This window comes from Nyctereutes procyonoides, unplaced genomic scaffold, assembly GCF_905146905.1.
Source record: "Nyctereutes procyonoides isolate TBG_1078 unplaced genomic scaffold, NYPRO_anot_genome, whole genome shotgun sequence".
NCBI lineage: Eukaryota > Metazoa > Chordata > Mammalia > Carnivora > Canidae > Nyctereutes > Nyctereutes procyonoides.
In genome coordinates, this window is record NW_026575125.1 from 71,294,516 (window position 1) to 71,313,701 (window position 19,186).

At 38.2% G+C, this 19,186-nt stretch overlaps 1 pseudogene; it reads right to left on the minus strand.

The window, feature by feature from the left end:
* Positions 1–10,158: 10,158 nt before the first annotated feature.
* LOC129518728 (ethylmalonyl-CoA decarboxylase-like) lies at positions 10,159–10,641 on the minus strand (annotated as a pseudogene).
* Between the last annotated feature and the right edge of the window lie 8,545 nt (positions 10,642–19,186).

Sequence of the window (19,186 nt, forward strand, 5' to 3'; positions counted from 1 at the left end):
TCTCTCTCTCTCTCTCTGTGTCTCTCATGAATAAACAAATAAAATCTTTAAAAAATAAAGTTAATATACAGAAAAATGTAATTCTATACACAAATACTGAGGCAGCAGAAAGGGAAATTAAGAAAACAATCTTATTTACAATTGCACTAAATACAGTGAGATATCTGGGAATAATCAAAGACTTGTACTCTGAGAAACAATAAAAAATACTGATGAAAGAAATTGAAGACAACACAAATAAACAGAATTATTTTCCATACTTATGTATTAGAACAAATATTGTTAAAATGTCCATAATGCCCAAAGCAATTTACACATTTCTTACAATCCCTATGAAAATACCCACAGCATTTTTCACAGAACTAGAACAAACAATCCTAAATTTTGTAGGGAACCACAGAAGATCTCCAGTAGGCAAACCAACCTTGAAAAGGAAAAGCAAATCTCAGCTATCATAATTCCAGACTTTGTTATATTATAAAGCTGTAGTGATCAAAACAGTATGGTACTGGTACAAAAACAGAGAGATAGATCAATAAAACAGAATAGAAAACACAGAAATGAACCCACACCTATATGGTGAATTAATCTTCAACCATACAGGAAAGACTATCCAATGGGAAAAAGATTGTTTCTTTACCAAATAGTGTTGGGAAAACTGGACAGCAATATGAAAAAGAATGAAATGGGGCCACTTTCTTACATTATACACAAAAATAAATTAAAAATGGATGAAAGACCTAAATGTGAGACAGGAAACCATGAAAATCCTAGAAGAAAACACAGGCGGCAACCTCTTTGACCTCAGCAGCAGCAACTTCTTACTAGGCATACCTCTGGAGGCAAGGGAAACAAACAAAAGCAAAAATGAACTATCAGGACTTCATCAAGATAAAAAAAAAAAAAAGCTTCTTTAAGAAAACAATCAACAAAACTAAAAGGCAACCTTCAGAATGGAAGAAGATATTTGCAAATGACATATCTGATGAAGGGTTATTATCCAAAATATATTTTAAAAACCTTATAAAACTCATCACTCCCAAAATGAATAATCCAATTAAAAATAGGTAAAAGAGGGCAGCCCCGGTGGCTCAGCGGTTTAGCGCCACCTTCAGCCCAGGGCCGGATTCCGGAGACCCGGGATGGAGTCCCATGTCGGGCTCCCTGCATAGAGCCTGCTTATCTCTCTGCCTGGGTCTCTGCCTCTTTCTCTCTCTCAATCTGTGTCTCTCATGAATAAGTAAATAAAATCTTAAAAAAGATAGGTAGAAGATATGTGCAAACATTTTTCCAAAAAGACACAAAGATGACCAACAGACACATGAAAACATTCTCTACATCACTGATCATCAAGGAAATACAAATCAAAATCATAATGAGATATCACTTCACATCTGTTAGAATGGCTAGAATCAGTAACATCAGAAACAACAGGTGTGGAGAAAGAAAGTGAAACCCTCTTGTGCTGTTGATGGGAATGCAAATGCAATTCCAGAAATTGTAGTACTAGGTATTTAACCAAAGATTACAAAAATACTAATTCAAAAGGATACATGTAACCTGATGTCTATAGCAGCATTATCTACAACAGCCAGATTATGGAAACAGCCCAAGCATCCATTGACGGATGAATGAATAAAGATTATGTATATATATATATATATATACATATAGAACAAACTAATGGTTACTAGAGGGGAGTTGGGTAGGGGGATGAGTTAAATAGATGGAGATTAAAGAGTGCATTTGCTGTGATAAACAAGTGTTGTATGGAAGGATTCAATCACAATATTGTATACCGGAGACCAATAATACACTCTATAGTTACTAACTGAAATTTAAATAACAACTTGAAGGACACCTGAGTGGCTCAGTGGTTGAGGGTCTGCCTTTGACTCAGGTCATGATCCTGGGGTCCTGGGATAGAGTTCCACATCAGGCTTCTGGCAGGGAGTCTGCTTCTCCCTCCGCTTATGTCTGCCTCTCTCTGTGTGTTTCTCATAAATAAATAAATAAATAAATAAATAAATAAATAAATAAATAAATAAATAAATAACAACTTGAAAAAAAGATTGATGGAATTTACAAACAAGCATATTCCTTCCTCAAGCACATGTTCCACATTTTAGACTTACGGAGTAATGTTTCTTGATATTGTTAAAACAACTTAAATGATTTTATCCCAATTAGATGTTGAACAATATATATTTTAAGCATGTTACACCATAATTCTTCAATGTCAAATAAGAGATCACTCATTTTGTTTCCCTTATGGCTACCCAAATAAATTAACAGCATTTCTAGAGTACCTGGGTGGCTCAGTAGGTTAAGTGTCTGCCTTAGGCTCAAGACATGATCCCAGAGTCCTCCAATCTGAGCCCCACATCTGGCTTCCTACTCAGTGGGGACCCTGCTTCTCCCTCTCCCTCTGCCCCTCCCCTTGCTTGTGTTTCCTCTCTCTCTCTCTCTCTCTCTCTCTCAAATACACAAATAAAATCTTCTAAAAATTAAAAATGCTCTTATTTGAAAATTAAGTAGTTCTGAAAAATGCAGCATTAACTCTGGGAAAATATTTCTAAAAAGTGAATATACATTTCTTTTTTTTAATTTTTAAAAGATTTTATTTATTTATTCATGAGAGACAGAGAGAGAGAGGCAGAGACACAGGCAGAGGGAGAAGCAGGCGCCATGCAGGGAGCCTGACATGGGACTGGATCCTGGGTCTCCAGGATCACAACCTGGGCTGAAGGCGGCGCTAAGCTGCTGAGCCACCCAGGCTGCCCCATATTTCTAAATAAAAAACACAGGGAGACAATTTATTCACCAACAGATTTCAAACATGTTAAAGAAACATAGCACATAACTCAATATTCTTCTTCTAGTGACAGATGAATAGGATTTTCTCTGCATTATGGTTTCATTTGACAAGTGTAGTTTTAAATTCTGTGTAGTCCATAAACACCTGAGTGCTTCTAGCTTTAATGGGTATTAATTTCATTTTTCTCCTGCATTATTATGCATCTATACTTCCACCCACACACCATTATCTTCTATTTAAAAATACCCGTCCCAACTTCACTTACAAAAAATCCTCAGCCAAGCTTCATTTCATTTGTTCCTATTACCAACTACAGACATCAACCTCCAGCTCCTGTATTTTTAGAAAGAAGACAACTGAATGAGAAGATGTAACATTGCAATTAGGTCAGTGCTCATTTAAGTAATACTTAAATTTAGGACAATGTAATTTCTTTACATTAAATGATCAAAATGATTCTTAGCATCTCTAAGAACAAATATGAGAAATATCAGGAAAATGGATAAAACCAGGAGTAATGAACAGGGATTATCTCACTAGATTATAAATATGTTGGAAAGTTACAGCATTCAAAATAATGTGGAACTGGAAGCAAAAATAAATAATAAAAGAAGGTAATATAATACCTAAAGAAATCTGAACAGAAATAAAATATACATCACAACAAATGGCATAAAGAAAGAGTTCTTTTCATAGTGGAAATCTATGTTGTCAGAAAAATATGAAGAAAATATTTTACTTCATATTTGGCAAGATAACTAAATAGTTAAGGTGTGAAACTAGTCAATTTAGCAACACCTACTAAATAATGAATATTAATAAGGATCTTCATTTGTTACTAAAATAATTATATCTCATTTATATGTTGCATCAAAAAAAAAAAAACAGAACAAATGAACAGATGACCAAAAACGCAGAAGCAGACCCATAAATATGGAAAACAGACTGGTGGTAGCTAGAGGTGGGTTCTGGGGGACAAACAAAATTGGTGAAGAGGAGTGGGAGGTACAGGTATCCAGTTATGGAATGAATAAGTCACAGGGATGAAAGGTACAGCATAGGGAATATGGTCATTAGTGTTGTAATGTATGGTGACAGATGGTAGCTACAACTTATACTGAGCACAGCATGATATATAGAGTCCATGAATCACTCTGTTATACACCTAAAAGAAATATAACATTATATGTCAACTATACTTAAATTAAAAAATAACAACAACAACAAACAAACAAAGATATTAATCCAATGCACTGTTTGGACTTTAAATCTTAACCTAAACAAATTAATCTTATAGAAGTAGATTTACCAAACAATGTTATAATAGTTTCAGGTATAAAACACGGTCATTCAACATTTGTATATATTGTAAATTGATCACAATAAGTCTGTTTACCTTCTGTCACCATTAAAAGTTGATTTTGTCAAAATTATTGACTACACTCTCCATGCTGCACTTTATATCCCCATGACTTATTTTAAAACTGGAAGTTTGTATTTTTTTTATCCCCTTCATATATTATGTCCCCTAACCTCTCTCTGCTCCGGCAACCACCAATCTGTTCTTTGTATAAACAAATACATTCTAAAAATATTTTTTATACAGCCAGAGGAAAACAAACAGGCCCTGATTAGTTAATTATATTAAGGAACTATTATTGTGTTAAAAGCTATAATCTCATTAAGGTATTGCTTAAAAATGAGCTTCTATCTATTATAGATATATTCTGTAAATTATGTGGGTAATATTTTATATTATCCGAGATTTGCTATAAAATAATCATAATGGATATAGAAAATGGATATATCAATGCAAGAAGACTGGTAATGTATTGATAACTGCTGAAGTAGGGCAGCATGTACACGGAATGGAATATTCCTATCATGTAAGCTTTACTTGTAAAAAATTAAAAATTTTCAATATAAAAAGTTTTTAAATGATCAAGTAGCATTATAGTATAATTCCATATTTCTTGTGTGCGTAGAGAACATACTTCATAAGTAATTTTTACTTTAATCCTAAAACAATACATAAAAAATTTCAGACAATTGTGATAATTATTGGATGCCAGAATTTTTTTTAATTGGAGTTCAATTTACCAACATATAACATACCACCCAGTGCTCATCCCGTCAAGTGCCCCCCTCAGTGCCCATCACCCATCACCCCATCCCTCCGCCCACCTCCCTTTATAACACCACTTGTTCGTATCCCAGAGTTAGGAGTCTCTCATGCTCTGTTACCCTCACTGATATTTCCCACTTATTTCCTCTCCTTTCCCTTTATTCCCTTCCACTATTTTTTATATTCCCCAAATGAATGAGACCATATAATGTTTGTCCTTCTCTGACTGACTTATTTCACTCAGCAAAATACTGTCCAGTTCCATCCACGTCGAAGCAAATGGTGGGTATTTGTCATTTTTAATGACTAATATTCCATTCTACACATATACCACACCTTCTTTATCCATTCATCTTTCGATGGACACGGAGGCTTCTTCCACAGTTTGGCTACTGTGGACATTGCTGCTATAAACATTAGGATTCAGGTGTCTCTACATTTCACTGCATCTGTATCTTTGGGGTAAATCCCCAGCAGTACAATTGCTGAGTCATAGGGCAGTTCTATTTTTAACTCTTTAAGGAACCTCCACACAGTTTTCCAGAGTGCCTGCAACAGTTCACATTCCCACCAACAGTGCAAGAGGGTTCCCCTTTCTCCACATCCTCTCCAACATTTGTGGTTTCCTGTCTTGTTAATTTTCACCATTCTCACTGGTGTGAGGTGGTATCTCATTGTGGTTTTGATTTGTATTTCCCTGATGGCAAGTGATGTGGAGCATCGTCTCATGTGCTTGTGGGCCATGTGTGTGTCTTCTTCTGTGAGATTTCTGTTCATGTCTTTTGCCCATTTCAGGATTGGATTGTTTGTTTCTTTGCTTGTGAGTTTAATAAGTTCTTTACAGATCTTGGATACTAGTCCTTTATCTGATACGTCATTTTCAAATATCTTCTCCCATTCTGTAGGTTGTCTTTCAGTTCTGTTGACTGTTTCTTTGGCTGTGCAGAAGCTTGTTATCTTGATAAAGTCCCAACAATTCATTTTTGCTTTTGTTTCCCTTGCCTTCATGGATGTATCTTGCAAGAGGTTGCTGTCGCCAAGGTCAAAAAGGGTGTTGCCTGTGTTCTCCACTAGGATTTTGATGGATGCTTGTGCCACATTTAGATCTTTCATCCATCTTGTGTTTATCTTTGTCTATGGTGTAAGAAAATGGTCTAGTTTCATTCTTCTGCACGTGGGTGTCCAATTTTCCCAGCACCGTTTATTGAAGAGATTGTCTTTTTTCCAGTGGATAGTCTTTCCTGCTTTGTCGAATATTAGTTGACCATAGAGTTCAGTGCCCATTTCTGGGTTCTCTATTCTGTCCCATTGATCTACGTGTCTTTTTATGCCAGAATCACACTGTCTTGATGACCACAGTTTGTAGTACAACCTGAAATCTGGCATTGTGATGCCCTCAGCTACGGTTATCCTTTTTAGTATTTTCCTGGCTATTCGGGGTCTTTTCTGATTCCACACAAATCTTAAGATAATTTGTTCCGACTCTCTGAAGAAAGTCCATGGTATTTTGATAGGGATTGCATTAAATGTGTAAATTGCCCTGGGTAACACTGACATTTTTGCAATATTAATTCTTCAAATCCATGAACATGGAATAATATTATATCTCTTCGTGTCTTCCTCAATTTCTTTCAGGAGTGGTCTGTAGTTTTTAGGGTATACATTCTTTACCTCTTTGGTTATTTTTATTCCTAGGTACCTTATGCTTTTGGGAGCAATTGGAAATGGGATTGACTCCTTAATTCCTCTTTCTTCAGTCTCATTGTTGGTGTATAGAAAAGTCATTGATTTCTGGGCATTGATGTTGTATCCTGCCATGCTCCCAAATTGCTGTATGAGTTCTAGCAATTTTGGGGTGGAGTCTTTTGGGTTTTTTACATACAGTATCATGTCATCTGCAAAGAGGGAGAGTTTGACTTCTTCTTTGCCCATTTGAATGCCTTTTATTTCTTTTTGTTGCCTGATTGCTGAGGCTAGGACTTCTAGTACTATGTTGAATAGTAGTGGTGAGAGTGGACATCCCTGTTCTGTTCCTGATCTTAGGGGAAAGGCTCTCAGTGTTTCCCCATTGAGAATGATATTTGCTGTGGGCTTTTCGTAGATGGGTTTGAAGATGCTGAGGAATGTTCCCTCTATCCCTTCACTTCGAAGAGTTTTGATCAGGAATGGATGCTGTACTTTGTCAAACGTTTATCTGCATCTATTGGGAGCATCATATGGTTCTTGTTTTTTCTCTTGTTGATATGATCTATCACATTGATTGCTTTGTGAGTGTTGAAACAGTCTTGCATCCCGGGGATAAATCCCACTTGGTCATGGTGAATAATCTTAATGTACTGTTGGATCCTATTGGCTAGTATCTTTTTGAGAATTTTTGCATCTGTGTTCATCAGGGATATTGGTCTATTGTTTTCCTTTTTGGTGGGGTCTTTGGTTTTGGAATTAAGGTGATGCTGACCTCATAGAACGAGTTTGGAAGTATTCCATCCCTTTCTATCTTTCCAAACAGCTTTAGTAGAATTGGTATTTTTTTTTTAACTTTTGATAGAATTCCCCTGGGAAACCATCTGGCCCTGGACTTTTGTGTCTTGGGAGATTTTTGATGACTGCTTCAATATCCTCCCTGATTATTGGCCTGTTCAGGTTTTCTATTTCTTCCTGTTCCAGTTTTGGTAGTTTGTGGTATTCCAGAAATGCGTCCATTTCTTCTAGATTGCCTAATTTGTTGGCATATAGCTGTTCATAATATGTTTTTAAAATCGTTTGTATTTCCTTGGTATTGGTGGTTATCTCTCCTTTTTCATTCATGATTTTATTAATTTAAGTCTTTTCTCTTTTGTTTTTAATCCGGCTGGCTTATGGTTTATCTATCTTATTAATTCCTTCAAACAACCAACTCCTGGTGTTGTTGATCTGTTCTATAGTTCTTCTGGTCTCTATTTCATTGAGTTCTGCTCAAATCTTTACTAACTTTCTTCTTCTGCTTGGTGCATGTTTTATTTGCTGTTCTTTCTTCAGTTCCTTTAGGTCCAAGGTTAGCTTTTGTATTTGAGTTTTTTCCAATTTTTTGAGGGATGCCTGTATTGCCATGTATTTCCCTCTCAGGACTGCTTTTGCTGTATCCCAAAGATTTTGAGTGGTTGTATCTTCATTCTCATTAGTTTCCATGAATCTTTTTAATTCTTCTCTAATTTCCTGTTTGACCCTTTCATCTTTTAGCAGGTTGGTCTTTAACCTCCATGTGTTTGAATTCTTTCTAAATTTCTTCTTGTGATTGAGTTCAAGTTTCAAAGCATTGTGGTCTGAAAATATGCAGGGGACAATCCCCATCTTTTTTTTTCTTTCTTTAAAGATTTTATTTTTTATTTATGTTTAAGTGATCTTTACACCCATTGTGGGGGTCAAACTCAGCCACCCCATGATCAAGAGTCACATGCCCCAATGGCCCAGCCAGGCGCCCCTCCCCAAATATTCCTTACCTCCCTGCTGGTTAGAGCTGAAGAAAATGGTTGATCATACCTCTTTTTTTAAAGATTTTATTTATTCATGAGAGACAGACAGGGAGAGAGAGGCAGAGACACAGGCAGAGGGAGCAGCAGGCTCCCTGCAGGGAGCCCTATATGGGACTCGATTCGGGAACCCTGGGGTCACGGCCTGGGCTTAGGGTGGTGCTAAACCACTGAGCCACCCAGGGGTCCCCAATCATACCTCTTCTTATCCTGTTCCTGACTCCTCTCCACTTTTGTTCTGTAGTGCCAATTTCAGTAGGTTATTTTTGTAAATTATTTCCAGGTAAGACAGAAAAAGTAGTACAAAAAATAACCCAGGAATAGGTTTGTGGAAAGGTGTTTCCTTTTGGTGGGAATGTGAACTGGTGCAGCCACTCTGGAAAACTGTGTGGAGGTTCCTCAAAGAATTAAAAATAGACCTGCCCTACGACCCAGCAATTGCACTGTTAGGGATTTACCCCAAAGATTCAGATGCAATGAAACGCCAGGACACCTGCACCCCGATGTTTCTAGCAGCCATGTCCACAATAGCCAAACTGTGGAAGGAGCCTCGGTGCCCATCGAAAGATGAATGGATAAAGAAGATGTGGTTTATGTATACAATGGAATATTACTCAGCCATTAGAAACGACAAATACCCACCATTTGCTTCAATGTGGATGGAACTGGAGGGTATTATGCTGAGTGAAGTAAGTCAATCGGAGAAAGACAAACAGTGTATGTTCTCATTCATTTGGGGAATATGAATATTAGTGAGAGGGAATATAAGGGAAGGGAGAAGAAATGTGATAGGAAATATCAGAAAGGGAGACAGAACATAAAGACTTCTAACTCTGGGAAATGAACTAGGGGTGGTGGAGGGGGAGGAGGGCGGGGGGTGGGGGTGAATGGGTGACGGGCACTGAGGGGGACACTTGACGGGATGAGCACTGGGTGTTATTCTGTATGTTGGTAAATTGAACACCAATAAAAATTAATTTATAAAAAAAATAAAGAGAGAACAGCTAGAAAAAAAATAAAAAAAATAAAAACTGGTCTTTGGTTATAGTGTAAGAATTACTGCGGCAACTGATGATAATTTTTAAGCCAAAAGTGTTGTATTTTTCAGCCAAATGTTTCAGGTTACTTGATAATTACCCAAATATATGGAAAACTAGATCAGTAAATCAGCGATTTAAAAAATTATTAAAAATCAAACACTAGCATAGCCTTCATCGTAATTCTGATTTAATGCCTATCAGTGTCTACCACTGGAGCTTTACTGTAGTACTTGGTATTTTGTCACTCTACTTATTAAATTTTGCTTTCCTTTCCCAGCAATCACCTCTTTGTTTGCAGGTCCAACCCCAAACCCTTCCTACAAGATCTTTTTTGATCTGTAAAGCCTCCTCCAAACAGAGCTCTTTGCCTGAAGACACCTATCTTTTCAAAGCTCTAATTACTTACAGAGGCCCCTTGGTGAACTGCCTTAGCCACGCCTGTGCCTCTTGCAGACAGTCGGCCTTGTCAGAGGAGCGCAGGACCTCTTCCACCATCCCCATGCTCAGGGCTTTCACCGCATTCAGGTGGACGGCTCCGCTTAGCACCTTGAGGACCTGCCTGGCGCCCAGGATCTCCACCAGGTGGGTGGCATCGCCCCAGCTGGGTACTATGCCCATTTCCTGTGGACGAATCTGATCTCGCTGTCCGTGGTCATCAGCTTGAAATCACATGCTGTAGTAACCTCTGCTCCTCCACCTAATGCCTGACCTTGAATCAGTGCAACACTTATTAAAGGGAGTCTCATAAATCTTGTTAAGGTGTTTTGCATGAACATACATAAGGCCATTCCATCCTTTGGAGTCGCTAGTGCTTTCACAGCATTCAGATCAGAACCTGAGGAGAAAGTATTTTTTGCCGCACAAGCAATGAGACCTTTCCCTTCTGTCCAATTTTCCAATTCAATCACTTTTTTCTAGAAGTTGTAGCATCATAACACCTGAGAAAGCATTCATTTTATTTGGGTTGTTCAGGGTAAGAATACCAATGCCACTGTCTTCCTTCTTAAGGTCCACCAGGAAACTGTTGATTTTTTTTTTTAATTCTTCCTTATGGAAGCCATGAGATGTATTATAAAGGGACAATCCCGTTTGATGTAGTAATTTTGTTCTTACAGCCAAAGATGATGTCTTCAGAAGATTTCCTGCCATTTTTATGGACTATAATACTGATATGGGTCAAGGTGATGAAGAAAACTAATAATCATCCAAGCAAAGTAGTCAAATGTTGCAATTGTGCTCAGCGCCTGCAGCACTCCCTGGTCCTCTGTCTTCCCCACGGCCCTGGGACTCGGGCCTCCCTGCGCCCAGCAGAGGGCACTGGGCCTCCGCGATGGCCGCCCGCCAGCATCTTGGGGCAGGAGCAGTGCCTGAGGCGGCCGCAGCCACACACAGCGACCCCCGCCAGGCCCGCAGGCAGCATGGCCTGCGACACTGGTCGCCTCCCCCACTTCCACCCCCCAAATCCATTCAATCCCCATCTTTTGATATCCCTTGAGACCTGATTTGTGACCCATATGTGGTTTATTCTGGAGAAAGTTCCATGTGCACTTGAGAAAAATGTGTATTCAGTTGCATTTGGATGTAAAGTTCTGTAAATATCTGTGAAATCCATCTGGTCCAGTGTATCATTTAAAGCTCTTGTTTCTTTGGAGATGTTGTGCTTAGAAGACCTGTCGATTACAGAAAGCGTGTGTTGAAGTCTCCCAGTATAAGTGTATTATTAAGTATGTCTTTACTTTGGTTATTAATTGATTGATCTACTCAGCAGCTCCCGCATTTGGTGCATAAATATTCATGATTGTTAGGTCGTCTAGTTGGATAGATCCTTTAAGTAGGATATAGTGTCCCTCTTCATCTCTTACTACAGGCTTTGGGATAAAGTTTATCTGATATGAAGATGGCTACCCCTGCTTTCTTTTGAGGACCATTTGAATGGTACATGGTTCTCCAACCTTTTATTTTCTGGCTGGAGGTGTCCATCTAAATGAGTCTCTTGCAGACAGCAAATAGATGGGTCTTGGTTTTTTATACAGTCTGAAACCCTGCATCTTTTGATGGGGTCATGAAGCCCATTCACATTCAGAGTTACTATTGAAAACTATGAATTTAGTGTCATCATGATACCTATTCAGTCCCTGTTTTTGTGGATTGTTTCTTTCGACTTCCTCTTTCTTTTAGAGTCCCCCTTAATATTTCTTGCAGAGCTGGTTTGGTGGTCACATATTCTTTCAGTTTCTGCCTATCTTGGAAGCTCTTTATCTCTCCTTCTCTTCTGAATGAGAGCCTTGCTGGATAGAGTATTCTTGGCTGCATGTTCTTTTCATTTAGGACCCTGAATATATCCTGCCAGCACTTTCTGGCTTGCCAGGTCTCTGTGGAGAGGTCTGCTGTTAACCTAATACTTCTCCCCATATAAGTTAAGGATCTCTTGTCTCATGCTGCTTTAAGGATTTTCTCTTTATCTTTGGAATTTGCAAGTTTCACTATTACATGTTGGGATGTTGAAGGGTTTTTATTGATTTTATAGGGGGATCTGTCTATCTCCTGGATCTGAATGCCTGTTTCCCTCCCCATGTAAGGGAAGTTGTCAGCTATGATTTATTCAAATATGCTTTCTGGTCTTCTGTCCCTTTTGGCGCCCTCTGGAACCCCAATTAAAGGTAGATTTTTCCTTCTGAGGCTGTCATTTGTTTCCCTTAACCTTTTCTCATGATCTTTTAGTTGTTTTTCTCTTTTTTCCTCAGCTTCTTTCCTTGCTATCACCTTGTCCTCTATGTCACTCACTCATTCTTCTACCTCATTAACCCTTGTCGTTAGGACCTCCTGTTTGGATTGCATCTCATTTAATTCATTTTTAATTTCAACCTGATTAGATCCAAATTCTGCAGTCGTGAAGTCTCTTGAATCCTTTATTCTTTTTTCCAGAGCCACCAGTAGCTTTATAACTGTGCTTTCTGAATTGGCTTTCTGACATCAAATTGTAATTCAAATTCTGTAACTCTGTGGCAGAGAGTACTGTTTCTGACTTTTGTGGTGAGTTCTTCTTTCTAGTCATTTTGCTCAGTGCAGAGTGGCTAAAAACGAGTTGTGCTGGAAAATGGAAGAAAAAAAGAAGAAAAACAAAACAAAACAAATCAACAACAACAACAACAACAAAACAAGGAGGGATATCTTCTGGTTCAATTTACTGTAAATCCCTCCACTTCCCCTGGAACTTTCCAGCGCTGTTTGGTCAAGAACTTACTCTTCCCCTGTCTTTCCAGCTGCTCTTCTGGGGGAGGGGCGTGCTGTGCTGATTCTCTGGTGTGTGCACCTGGGGGAGCTGCCCCACCCCCTTCCAGGTGCAGGGCTCAGTGGAAGCTGTTTATCCTGTGAAGCCTCTGTTCCCTTGTGGCCCCGCCCTGTCCCAGGCACAGAGTGACAATAAGAGGAATAACAAGAGTGGGGGCAGCCAGCCTTCCAGCCCTGGAGTCATCTCCCTCAGTAACTACTACAGCTCCCAGTCTGCACTCGCCTGGAGGATCCGGGGGTAAGGGGCGCTGATCTGTACAGCTCGGGGGCGCCTGGTGGCAGGAGCATCCTCGCCGTCCTGTGCCCTTCTCGCCTCTGCCTGTCCCAAGGGGAGCGCCGGATCCTGGGCTGTGTCATCCAGCGCCCTGGGATCTGGCGCCTGCGCTGCTGGAATCGTGCTCCCAGGGCAGTGGCTCTTGAAGGCAGTAGGGTGCAGCCCCCTCCACCCGGAGCCGCCACCTGAGCTACTCCAGGGGCCCCTCTGGGGGCGTTCCAGCCCTTTACCACGATGGGCCCATGGTGTGTCGTGTGTTCTCCCCTGGGGTGCACTTCCTCTGTTAGTGACCCCGGAAACCTGGGGGCTACACTGCCCCTCCTGGGATCCTGCCCGAGTTCCCTGCAAGCGCCTTTCTGTCCAGGAAGATTGGTAAAGTTCCTGCTTCTCCGGGGCTGGGCTTTCCTGTCCTGGGAGCACTCGCCGCCAGGCCTCAGCCTGGCTCCTCGCGGGCCCCTGCCCCACTGAAGTCTTTTTTTTTTTTTTTCTGTCTTCCTACCTTGTTAGAAGCGTGAACTCTTTCCTTTGTAGCGTTCCAGCTGTTCTCTCTTTAAATCTCAGGCCGGATTATTAGGTTTTCAGGATGATTTGAAAGTTATGTAGTTAAGTTGGTGGGGACAGGTGACTTGGGGACCCTACTCTTCCGCCATCTTGCCCCGTACCCCATGCTAGAAATTTGAACCATTGCAATTGTTTTTTTTATTTCAATTTATGTATACTTAAAGTTTTCTATACTGGAACTTACTACTCAAATTATTGAAGTACATATGAATAATTACCAAAATAATTACTTTATTGTCAAATTGCAATTATGTTATTTTTTATTCAGAAAACGATCCAACAATACTCTCAAAGCAAGTTTTATGTACATTTTGTTGGAGGGCATAATTTAAAAATGTTCCTTAGATTGTTACTTTTCTTGGTTTCTTTTTTCAGAAGATTGTCAGCTATTGATAACATTCATTTTTTGCATCTCTACTTACTCCATTCTGTATTTGCTTTTACATCATTTTTCCTTGACTAGTTTGAAATGCCAATCTGCTGTATTCTCAGATATCTTCCTTTAGACTTTTACTATGGCTTTGACTTATAAAAGATTGACATTTAACTTCCTACACAATATGATTCAAACCAAACCTTCAACACTTATGTACCATAGTGCAGTAAGGAAACATCATCATGTGGTCAAATGTATGTGCTTGTCAAAAAGCAGATGAATTAAAATCACAACCTTGTCATCAGTAGAGTATCTTTGAACAAATTACTGAACTCCACTGGGCCTCAGATATCTTCACTGCGAAAAGAAATAAAAGTGATACCTCACAGGATTGGGGATAAGGAAATATAAGAAAGATGTGAAATTTAAAAAATGTAACAGTTTTTCAATAACTGTTAATTACCTTTTCCTATAGCCTCATACATAAGCACTATGTGCCATCCAAATTTTACTAAGTTGTTCTTAAATAACATCTCTAAGTATTAGCACATTTAAATGAAGTGATATAAAAATCTGAAACATTTAAACTAGTGAATAAAAAGAGAGGAAAAAGCAACTGTAGGATAAATCTGGTAAAGATGTAAGAATCTCCACTTGAAATGTGTGCTTGCAAGATTATAGATCTTTGAAGGTTCTGTCTAAATAACACCACTTTCATAGAGCCTTTTCTGATTCACAAATTAAATGTAGTTTCTCCCTCCCTTCAATTCTACATAAAACCACATATTTTTCTTTTGACAATTGTCTTGCCTTATTTATTATTGTCAATGTTATTTAAGCATTATCTGTTAGTTAATAATATTCTTTTGTAAAAAATTATTATTGAAGTATAGTTGATGGTTATATTAGTTTAAATTTTAAAATGTAGTGATTCAACAATTCTATATACTATGCAATGCTCATCATAAGTGTAGTTAACATTTGAATTTATAATATTCCTAATGTCAGAAACTGTATCAGCTATTTTTGTGTGAATTATAGTGTTCATCACAGTACCTTTAACCATGTAAACATACATTATGTGATATGGGAATAAGATTTGGGTACTATAAGAATGGAGGAATAGTAGTGATTAGAATAGCAAGGGTCTTATATATGAAATATATGACAAAAAAGGTACTGTTCTATGTTGCAAAAAAGAGGCAATAAACATGGGCACAGAATAGGTAAAAATAAATATATAGGCTATGCATATCTACAGGACCTAAGAAAATATGTAAACAATATAGAATGAAGAAGTTGACTTACTATGTATGGCTGGGTCAGAAAATAATTGACTAAAGACTAAGAAAAACAGTGTATTTAAGTAGAAAACATCATATTTAAAATTGATTAATTGCCTAGCTTCAAGGAGGCAGCATCCAATATTACACCATCTTTGAGGATACAGCTATTGATATTAGCACTATAAAAGTTCTCAAATAAATATATTAAGGTAGAAAATGCAATGATCAACTTTGATCATTGACAGTAAAAGTCCATATTGTAATTTTCATGCAGGCTAGCTACATAACAAGATGATGGGAACCCCAAGATTCGGTAAGACAAATTAATATGTGTCTTCCTCTTAGGAGGAAGGATCCTAAAAAGCTGAAAATACCCTTCAGGGGGTACTGGTACAGATACCAAAAAGAAAGGAATGATTTTTTTTTTCTTTCAAGTAGGATGGAATAGTTTGCAGCAGACCAATATCACTGGAAACAATCAGAAAATATGAATTTTTTAAGGCATCAGAAAGCTACACAAAGAATGAGGACAAGAAGGAATAGCATTTCAGAAAAGAAAAAATATTTTAGAAGCTAAGGATCTGCAATTGCCTCTTCACTGAGGAAATTAGAAAACTCTGGATATGTCCTGGAATTTAAAATCTGGGTGTAGTTCAGGCAGAGGGCTACTGCTTGGGACAAAGAAACCACCAGTTTGATGGCTAGCTGGGGCTGAAGAGACAAAGTTGGAGGATTTACGATTTTAAAAGCACAGACAAGAAATTTGCTATATTATAAATAAACACTGTAGGATACAAAAGAATTAGGCCAGAAGACTATGAAAAATAAAGTGGAAATTCTCTGGTCTTTCACTACCTGGACCTACCAGGATAGAAGCCTTAATACACAAGGAATGAAAATTGATATCCTAGAGCTATTTTCTCTAATAGTACATGCCATTTGGACATGATGGAAGACTAAGAATCTAGGTTTGGCCCTTAGCAAAGGGCCATTGCTGGAGGATGTTAAAACCTTCAGATATTTTGGCCATCAGTAGACACTTTAGTAGCAAAGTTGGAGATGTGAAATGGTTCAGAGCCATTATTGCCTTGGAGACATCTCCTAAATTCTAAAGCCAACGAGGATGTGATATAACAGAAATCTCTGAAAGTCAGAGTGAAACATTTCACAAATATGCCCTGAGGAGGCAAAGACCTAATAGATTTTCAGAAGGAAGCCCTGGATGATTACATTCACAGAATGGGAAAAACCAGAAGTAGGTAGTGCCTTACCAAAACTATGATAGAGATTCAACATAGCTCTGTTCCTGATTCAGTTGAGGTAATAAGTTCCTCTTCTCATATGTATCTAACAGATAAAATGTTAAACATTCTGTGATAAAAGATAACATCATCAGGAATTGATATGGCTTTTTTATATACAATGTGTAAAATCTAATTAAAAATCAATAGAGATAAGTACATATGACCAATAACCAAGAAGAAATAAAACAGGTAACAGAAGCAAATCATAGGTGATTCTGGAATTTTAGGTAGCAGACAAAAATGTCAAATATGATTGATTATTTTTCTTTTAATAATAAATTTATTTTTATTGGTGTTCAATTTGCCAACATACAGAATAACACTCAGTGCTCATCCCGTCAAGTGCCCCCCTCAGTGCCCATCACCTATTCACCCCCACCCCCCGCCCTCCTCCCCTTCACCCCTAGTTCATTTCCCAGAGTTAGTAGTCTTTATGTTCTGTCTCCCTTTCTGATATTTCCTACCCATTTCTTCTCCTTTCCCTTCTATTCCCTTTCACTATTATTTATATTCCCCAAATGAATGAGAACATATAATGTTTGTCCTTCTCCGATTGACTCATTTCACTCAGCATGATACCCTCCAGTTCCATCCACATTGAAGCAAATGGTGGGTATTTGTCGTTTCTAATGGCTGAGTAATATTCCATTGTATACATAAACCACATCTTCTTTATCCACTCATCTTTCGATGGACACAGAGGCTCCTTCCACAGTTTGGCTATTGTGGACATTGCTGCTGGAAACATCGGGGTGCAGGTGTCCCGGCATTTCATTGCATCTGTATCTTTGGGTAAATCCCCAACAGTGCAATTGCTGGGTCGTAGGGCAGGTCTATTTTTAACTCTTTGAGGAACCTCCACACAGTTTTCTAGAGTGGCTGCACCATTTCACACTCCCACCAACAGTGTAAGAGGGTTCCCTTTTCTCCACATCCTCTCCAACATTTGTGGTTTCCTGTCTTGTTAATTTTCACCATTCTCACTGGTGTGAGGTGGTATCTCATTGTGGTTTTGATTTGTATTTCCCTGATGGCAAGTGATATGGAGCATTTTCTCATGTGCATGTTGGCCATGTCTATGTCTTCCTCTGTGAGATTTCTGTTCATGTCTTTTGCCCATTTCATGATTGGATTGTTTGTTTCTTTGCTGTTGAGTTTCATAAGTTCTTTATAGATCTTGGAAACTAGCCCTTTATCTGATACGTCATTTGCAAATATCTTCTCCCATTCTGTAGGTTGTATGATTGATTATTTGATTATACTATATTATTACTATAAACTATAAATATACACACAATATACATACATGCATGCATACATACATATATTATAGATTGTATCCTCCCAAAAGATGTGTCAAGCCCTAACCCCCAGTACCTGTGAATGTGACTTTATTTGACAATAGGGTATTTGTAAATGTACTCAAGTTAAGATTAGGTCATATTGAATCATGGAAAGCTCTATATCCAAAGTTTATTTATTGTCTTTATAAGAAGAAACAGGCACACAGACGCACACCAGGAAGATGGCTGCGTGAAGAGAAAAACAGAAGTTGGAGTGTTGCAGCTAGGAAATCTAGGAAGAGTAAAGGAATAATTCTTTCTTAGAGTATTTAGAGGGAGCATGGCCCAACACCTTCATTTCAGATTTTTAACCTCAATAATTGAGAGAATAATTCTTTGTCCCTTTAAGCCACCCAGTTTACGGTATTTTGTTATGGTAGCTCTAGGAAACTGATAAGCATACATAAATGAACATGTTGGCTGAGATTTAGGAGGCAAGGTAGAGAAGAGGAGGAGACCATAAAGAATGAGTCACAAACTTCTACATAAATATTGCTCTTATATCCTTGGGAATATCTTAATCTACATAGGTGCAGGTAAGACTCTATTAGGGAGGCTGTAGGATTGAGCAAATATTAAAGAGGGCACGTGGTGCAGAGGAACCATTGTAGTGCAAGCCTAGCCAGAACAAAGACCTTCTTAGATACCCTGGGCTTTCAGTTGTGATCCTTAACAGCTATAACCCACAGTAAGGAACATAGAATAAGTGCTACACCAGGGAAGTAGGATAAAACTAAAATAGAGACTAGGAAACCTGAAAAACAAGCTTTAGTACAATTAAGGTGATTTTTTTGGCAATGTAATTACATCCTGGAGCAAAATATAATATTCCAGAGAGGATGATTTACATAATCAAGATCTTCTTCAACATTTTAGGAACAATGTACAACATACACTAAAAAAATCTCAGACATGTAAAAAGTCAGTAATGAAGAAATATAATAGTCTATGAAAGCAGACCCAGATATAATTCAAATATAATTAGCAGACAAGGACTTCAAAATTACTTTAATTAATGTGATAAATATAAGGGGAGGTGGAAATAAGAGGTGTAGCATTTCAAAGAATTAGAATCTACAAAGATGTATCAAATGGACATTTCACAACATAAAAAGGTATTATGAGAATCTAAAAACCTGCTGGATAGTTATAACATCAGATAGAACATAACGACACAAGGTTAGTAAAATTGAACAATAACAAGAGAAAAAGACCCAAACTGAGCATAGAATAATGAAAAGAAAACACAAATCAAGGAG